General features: G+C 34.6%; 1 long non-coding RNA gene across 1 annotated transcript; it reads left to right on the top strand.

Moving 5' to 3' along the window:
- The first annotated feature begins 6,603 nt into the window (after positions 1-6,603).
- On the top strand, positions 6,604-7,874 carry LOC127851057 (uncharacterized). The gene is made up of 3 exons (XR_008035637.1): positions 6,604-6,705; positions 7,137-7,199; positions 7,571-7,874. It is a non-coding gene; the product is annotated as an uncharacterized LOC127851057 (long non-coding RNA).
- Positions 7,875-8,733: the final 859 nt, after the last annotated feature.

Below are 8,733 nucleotides of genomic sequence, written 5' to 3'. Positions count from 1 at the left end.
ATTTTTATCAGTTTTAAATTATGTGTAATTTAGTTCGCATCTCTACGCTTTACTCAACATTCAATGGCACGAGCATTTAACAAAATTATAAAACATAACGCATATCATTTTACTTCTTTTTATAAGTTAGTACGCGTATTATATGGTATATATTGTTTTTTCATTGTGTTTTTCTCAACCAGAAAGAAATAATAAAACTTTGTTATATATAAAATGCACTCGGAATTTGACATTTAATTTGAAGCAATCCACAATTTTTGTAGCGGCCAAGCGCAGTATTTATATTTAAACTGAAATTAATATCAAACGAATTATTTCATATTTGTTTATGGTTTTCGTTTGATATGATTTTTTAATTAATCTGGTCTACAATATTTCACAAGACCCTGTTTTAATAGCATTAAACGTTATTGAAAATCTTACATTGATTCCGTCGTAAATAATCATTTATTAATACTATTATGTTATTTAAATAAACGCACCAATTATTACAAAAATATTATTGAGTTATTTAAATCGTAAATTCACTTTCACTAGATTTCCATTTTAAATTCAATCTACATTTTTTTGGTTTGGGACCTAAATTTCCTAAAAGAATTCGTTTTAAAATGTTCAGAGGTTGCTCATTCAAGCCCCTTAATTCTTTACCGTAGGCATATCATTAATTAATCAACTCAAAATTAATCCTAGTTTGATGTTAGTGTAAGCCAATAATAGGTGTCAGTAACAACTCATTGTAGGTATAACACCTCTATAAAAAAATCTATACACCGAAACTTCCACGGCATTTACTATATAAATCCAATTTACCGAACTTGTCATTTACCGAAACCTCCAGCACCCAAATATACTGCCATTTAAGCGATGAAAAACAATAAGTTTAAAAAATGTATGGAAATGTATGCACTTTCATACATATACTGTTAATTAAAACCGTCGAATTATTGATACAGTCATTCTCGAACTTCACACGTTTTGCCTTCTATCTCTTTATTGGCTGCGTATTCCTTCTATTTCTATATTGGCTGCGTTTGCCAACGATTTCTATATTGACTCCAACGATGTCTATATATTGGCTGCGTTGAAAACAACAACACGTTTAATCTCTACATACACTATACACACATGCATTTCATACACAATTATGTTAAACAATCATAACAAATTATCTTCTTCTTGAAACATAAAATCAAAATGCGTTTATAATTATACTGCCATTTTACGGATTAAAAACGATAGTTTACGTCTTATAATTGTTTGGACATTTACCACTTTCATACATATACTGTTAATTATATACTGTGAATCTATTATTATTCGTCAGACATTAATTTTCGTCTTTTTCGTCCTTCGACCGATGGACGAATTCAAGATCCTAACGAACAATCATGTCCCATATTTGAAACAAATAAGACTGAATTACCGTAGACACGAGGCATTTAAATCCAGCGTAATCCACGCATATACACAGGGCTCGAAATTTACACTCACACACTCGCAAAATGCGTGAAAAAAAGATTGCAAGGTAAGTTATAAGCCACTAGTATTTTTGCAAGTAAAGAAATAGTGAAAAAAACACGAGTTATATTGCTAAATGCGTTCGACGGCATGAACGCTAAACCGTAGGTCAATTTTTTGAACGTCCGAATACCCATATGCGGAAGCGCGCACCTTGTATGTAGACTGGTATACTTATAGTACAGATACCCGGATGGTATTGATACAAAGAACATGAAAGATTCAATTTCAAATTGTTTGATATTCCGTTTTAAAATGTTCTAGGTTCCTAAATTCAACTAAATGCAATAACCATTACAAGTATTAAATGAGTTCAATATAGCACATAAAATATATTGTATATTGTCTGCGTAGTCCTTCTTTTTTTATATTGCCTGCGTTTTCCAACGATATCTATGTTGGCTGCAACGATGTCTATATTGGCTGCGTTTTATGGCCCGATAACACAGCCTGCAATTTGCAGTCTGCGTTAAATGCAGCGTTTTATACACACCCAAATAATATACAACTTCACATCTTTGCAATAATAAACCTATAATACATACAAATATAAACATTAAACATTTTGCTATCTTAATACGATATCATTTCAATCGATGTTTGAAGAAACCATTGTTTATTATCGGTTACCCAATAACGCAAATGTTATGCTCCATTGCCCTCAGGCATTCATCTTTCTGGTTTTATGACTTTAATCCGGTTGTAAACACACGATGATCGAAGGGTCACATGATAAGCGAAAACAGAACGAAATCTGATAAAATACTGCTGTAAAATTGACTGTCCGAAAATTTAGAGTCTTTAATTATGGATAAAATCCGTATGTCCGAAAATTTATAGGCACGAAATTAATCATATTTGCTTTAAATGGGTGTCCAAAGTCTTGAGTAATTACGGTATTGGATTGTGGTGGTATTTTGATAGATTTTACACAAAAATCATGTTGCTATTGTCTTAATTAATTATTCCACACACAAGAGAGTTGCATTGTAAACTTAATAGTATTTAGAAACTCGATCATTGATGTATGAACCTTGATCTGATACCTAGTTTGAAAAGAACGCTATCTAGCCTTACAAATTTATATAATGCAAACAAATGTAGTAGATTAATATTTGATTAACTAAATTTTGATTATATATACATTGGTAAAATATATGGGCCAATGCAAATAATTTGCTATTTGAACTTTACGCAAGTATAGGTTGCCTCTAATGCAGTACTCCAGCAAGGCCTAAATTCAAGGGCGCCCCGCCCTGCCCTCCCGAACTTCCGCCCTGCCATCCCGAACTTCCGCCCTGCCATTCCTAGGCCCCACCCCCTGCCGTTATTTTGTTTTAATTTACATATGATGATGAATAAATATCTTATTACAATTCATAGTAATTAATTTATTTCTCACTGTAGACATTATATTTGAATTGTTTGATAAAAAAAATTAAAAAAAATAAAAAAATAATGGGAATAATATATTCTAACAATTATTAATGCCATATAAATTAACATGCAAGAAGAAGCATTTCAGAAATGCCCGCGCGCTCGAAAGTGCCCTTTTGACAAAATACTGCGCGTCCACAGTGTCCTTTTGACAAAAAGCCCCCCCCGCCCTTTTCAAATCCTAGCTGGAGCAGTGTAATGTGTTAAATGCAAGACGCTGAATGGTGAGTAGCAGATCAATCATATCGGACAATATATTAAACACGATGTATCTAAACCATGTAAACTGACAGACAACCTACTAAGCACAATGCCACACGATTTTATCCCTATACAAATTATCATCTCGTTGACAGCTGTTGACAAACACTAAAATGCGACTTCGCTATTATTCATTTTTTATAAGTATGCATAACAATCGACTATTCTAATTAGAATTTTGAAATATATTTTTATTATACGATTTTTGCATATTAATGCTACGGACAATCCTTTGCGTCCTTTTTATTACTTTATTGGACCGTTAGCAGACAGACCGTTATGGGCTGGACCGCCTTGACCAAAATTTCGATCCAGGATTTAAAATGGCGTCGGTTGGAAGATTTCGGTATGCACTTATGGTTTTTACTTAGTTCTTCTTGAATGCTCAGAACTTTTATGAGTACATACGTACAGCTCATAGACCCGGAGGGTCAATAGCTGGGAGTTGGATTATTGCAACTAGGTTTTTACTTTCTGCAAATAAGTGAAGGTTGAGAGATACTTTTTATTGTCAGCGTTCTTACATAGAATATTGTATATAAAATAACATTCTCTGTATTGCCGCGCAAATGGTCTTCGAGTAGCCTGCCAACATGTTACTGTTTTGTTAGTTCATAGGACTGCAATAATTCAGCTCTCCGGTTTATAACCCAAAGGGTTGCTGAGAGTTGCAATTCGCCGTATATTGTCCTAAGGTGCAAAATTTGATCACCACTGCAAGGGCTAAGGAACGCTAATGATGCAAAAACTTAACAATGTTTACCTGTCTATTAAAAGCACAAACTGATTAAAGCAAGAAATAATTGCTCTTTATTTAAACTTATTCCTATAGGTTCGTGAATTCCTATTAGTTTGTGAATTTTTTTATGACGTAATTTTTAAGCCGTCCGTGCACTGCACGCTCCGAATTCGATACAGTTTCAAGCCAAATATATTTCTTTGTCAATAAAATCCGAAAAATGAGAACAAAGAATGTAAGAAGTTGTACTGTCACCATAATAATTTCACACACAATGAACACAAACATAAAATCCTTTGAAAAAATAACCTTTTAAGTAAAAATATTTCCAATATACGTTTTCGAATAATCCGGGTTCCTGTGTTCGCATTTGTCAAGTTCAGTTTACTGTACATTATTGACTCAGGTCGGCATTGTCATATTTTAGAGGCCCGTTAAGGGGTTTATCGTATACACACGGAAATCAATTACAATCTTATAAACGCCACGCGCATTTTTTAACGTGGTAAGCCAATCCTCAGAGATACCATGGAAGGTATAGATCATACAACCCCGATATTTTTCTAAAAGCAGTATAGGATGTAAAGACGAAAAAACTATCGGTACGTCGAGTGGCGCTACAATAGTACATCCCCTATCAAAGCTTAAGAGATAGGATTAGTGGACGTGTAGATCCTAACAAATTCCTAAAGGAGACCATTTTTACAAATGACGAAGAGTAAGGGCTTGTGGAACATGCGGAAAACTACGCAAGGGTTGACTACAGTTTTAGCAATACAGCCATGCGCTTACCTGAAGGCTGTTAGCACGTGGAACATCGTGTCAGCCTTCACGAAGGCCGGTGTGTACCCACTAAACAAGAATGCGGTGCCTTCAGAAAAGCTTATGCCATGCGAGTCATTCCGAGACACGAACTCTCTTCAGAAGTTACAACCTGTATGGGCTGGCAAGCAGGCAGTTGAAGAGTATGTCCGGGCAAAAACAGAGGCGCCAACCCCTATCACGTGCAGATGCCAAAAGAAGATTTCGGCGAATACAAAACCAAAACCTGGCGGGAAATTAATAACAAGTGATGCATACATCGAAGAGGTGGAGATGTACGACGCCAAGAAAAATGTCAATGACGTCACATCTCAAAGCCAGATGATATGTAAAAGCACGAGGCTGTCAATAACTGGCATACAAAAATTTCAAGCCAACATTGTTAGTGAAGACTCTGATACCGAATCGGACACGTACGAGTCCGAAAAATGTTGCGTATGTGGACAATTTAGTCCAAATCTGGACACAAAACCGCACATAAAAATCGTTAATTGGGGGCAGTGGGATGAGTGTGGGCATTGGGTCCACCTTTCCTTCTGCCATACAAAATAGGTGCTGAGAAGAGGAGACAGTTTCCCTTGCCAACACTGTTGTTAAAATTTAAAGTTGTTTTGAACCGTTTATAAGTTATGCATTCGTTAATAATAAATTGATTGTAAAATCGTTCAATCGCTGATCATTAATGATTCATTACATTCGCTTGAATATACCATTTGAATGCGTTCAATGTTCATACTTTATACGTTATTTGTTGAATAAGTTCATTATGTATCGAGGATAAGGTAATCGCAAGATAGAGAAACGAAATACTCTGCGTTTGCCTCAGCAATTTCCTCTCACAGAGCCTCACAGTAGAGCGCGTGCGTTCGACCAATCGAATTCACAAACTTATAGGAAAACGTCTAGCAGACATTGACTTCCAGCTGTCAACTTGAAAATGAAAGTTTATTGATGTTATGCATGTTTGTTGACAAATATTTTTATTGTTTTATGAAACATATAGATATTTTCCCATTTAAATATCACATTTTTCTTAATAATGCAGACGATCATTGTACGCATGCGCGAGTTTGAATGCGTAGGTGGCCGAACTAACAGGAAAAGTGGCTACTGTGTTATTCTTCGGTACTCTTTATCAACCTTATTGGAAAACTTTCGTAATGTTGCCCACTAAAAGTGTCCCTATCGCTTAGGTGGCAAGACACCAATCGTTTGCTCATCGTAATATTTGATGTAACCTAAGTAGTTAACAATGTCAAACAGATGTCAAATATTTACACTGTTCCAAATTTCAACATAAAAATGTCAACAAGATAAGTCTGATAACATCATTGTGATTTTTAGGTTGCATGCATAGGATAACGTCTGAAGGCTGCCATTCAGGAACAATATTGAATTCAGGAATTTTTTTAAAAATTGTTTCTGAGATGGAAAGGGTTTATATTATTGTTATTGTCAAAACATTAGCTCAAACTTATTTCAAGGAAACAAATACCGTGGCAACATCTTTTTTTACCCAGTGAAACCTCTACATTGCAGTGTTAAAGAGGTTCAATTGATGCAATGTATTCAGCTTAAATAATGAATGTTTTGATTATTTTGTATATAAGAACATAAATTGGCAACAAACACATCAGGATTTCAATAATTAAGACAACAAGGTATGCTCGCCCAGGTACCGAAGTATAACTATATTTTTTTATTTTTTTGTTATCATTATGACACTGATAAAAGGGTTATTTATGTACTATTTTTTCAAACTGTAAGGTTATTATGAAATTTATGTGCAGAGATTTCGTTCTAATATGTGTTCTCGGGCATTTTTCAGGTTAAGGTTGGAACAAGTTGTTGTCTTCTGGACATGGAAAACTACATGAATGAAGGAAAGGATGCACGTTTGCCATTCTTAAAAAAGTGGTCCACCTTTGGTTAAACATTATAAACTGTTTTACATTCAAAATACAAGTATATAGAAATGTTTGTTAAATTGCTATGTGTGTATTTTATTTTGATTATTGTTACTGTTAGTACCCTTGTATGAATCTCTTGCCAAATTGAATTTAATGTGTATTGACACACTTTAAGAAATGTTTGTGCAGATTAAATAAACAATTTACATCTGATACTTTACAGTCAGCATCTTATAAATAATTATTGGCTAAATTACATGTATATAAGGTCCAAATTATATAATAATCTTCGTGGATTTATAATACAATGGTAAATGCGCAGCTTGAATTACATGTTATGATATGTGATTATATATCATTATGACATTTTTTTTGTACAACCAAGGCTTATTTTGCAAATTGTTTAAGTTTTGAATTTAACATCCGAATTAATTGCATTTATATTGCAGTTCAGACTTCCTGTTCTGCAAGTTCAGTTGACTATATGCCGCGTTGGGGTGATACCTTAAATGGTATGTTGTTGACTAACTCTGTGTGCTTTTACGGATAATTTCCTTCCATACTTTTTGCTAAGATAGGTAATTGACTAAGTTTGTGTGTTAATAATACAATTTCTTACTTTTTAACATGATGAATGATTGTTTTGTTGAGAAAGCTTTGCCACTCTTGACAACTTCTTATTATAACAACAAACATTTAAGTGAAGGTAAACTGATTAAGCTGGAGAATTGAAGGGTAATCACATGTAGGATGCTGTATAATTGAGGCTAAATTGTAACATTTTGCATGAAGATTATTAATGTGCATGATTGGTATACATTCGAAGAAACTAATAGTCATGTCTTTAAGTAATATATCCTATTATTGCTTCTATTGTGAACAGAGTCTGCTGTTGATATGAACAACATGGATCGTTCTGACGATGGTGAAGTGGAGATGGTGGCGACAGAAGATGACACTGCAAGTTAAGCCTAGGAGGAATCCACACCAGGGAAGCTCTCAAAAGTCTGCTAAGAAGAGGACATAGCAAGCTGTCCACCATTAAAGAGAACTTATATTCACTGCTGTCTACAGCTATAGCATTGATGATGGGGTGACAACACAATACTGCTCATCAGGGAAAGCAGAAGCGTATCACCTTTGTTAGGGCTGTTTTTGACCTGATTTTATAGCCGAAATCGGCTATATTCCCAATAGCAAAAAGTAAACTTTTTTCCTAAAATTTGCTAAAAAAATTCTTAATAGCCTTATAGGGAAAAACGCTAATGACATCGGCTGTTTCGCTTTTTAACAAAGCGTAGTCCGATCCGGTTTCGTACGGATTTTAGACTGTACCTTGATTTGGATAAAGTCGGCATAATTCGTGTACAAGATATTCTCAATTTTGTTCAGGCGCTTATTATATTTGCGATTAAATTTAAGCGTTTTGTGATTTGGCTGCATGGAAAACAAATATGTCGCACAATTAGAAATATAACGTGAAAAAGATTCCTAAGCAAAACCTTGGCGGCAAAACGAAAACTGTTGATTTTATTGAGCAATCGTCATTATATAAACAAACATCGTCAAGAAGTACAAGTCTTCCCATTGAAACTCATTCCATTGTTAATGATAGTGATGTAATAACAAGTGACTCTTTTGCATCATCATTTTTGATTTCCGAAAGCAAAGCGCTGACTGATATTCAACATGTTGAAAGCAGCAGTTCTCTAGAAGAAGATGAGGCGCCTCCTAATAAATGGTGCCTAATGTGACTGATGACTTTGTGTGAGCTTATTATGTGGAAAACTGTTGATCATGGTTGATCATGATGGTGTTTGTGATTTCATGTAAAGATGCTGAACTCATTCATGTAGTTATAAATCCCAACTTATTTTCCCAATGTCTTGAAAATGCCGATAAAATTCCCAATTTCAAAGCCATGGGCTATCTTCCCAAAAAAGCTGAACAAAGCACTATTTGTTGACAAAGTGAGATTCAACATGTAAGGCCTGCCATGCCACTTGCCCCTGCAGACATGTAATGATTCTAACAACAAAGTGCATT

This window comes from Dreissena polymorpha, chromosome 11 (assembly GCF_020536995.1).
Source record: "Dreissena polymorpha isolate Duluth1 chromosome 11, UMN_Dpol_1.0, whole genome shotgun sequence".
Classification (NCBI taxonomy): Eukaryota; Metazoa; Mollusca; class Bivalvia; order Myida; family Dreissenidae; genus Dreissena; species Dreissena polymorpha.
This window is presented reverse-complemented; position numbering and strand designations above follow the sequence as displayed.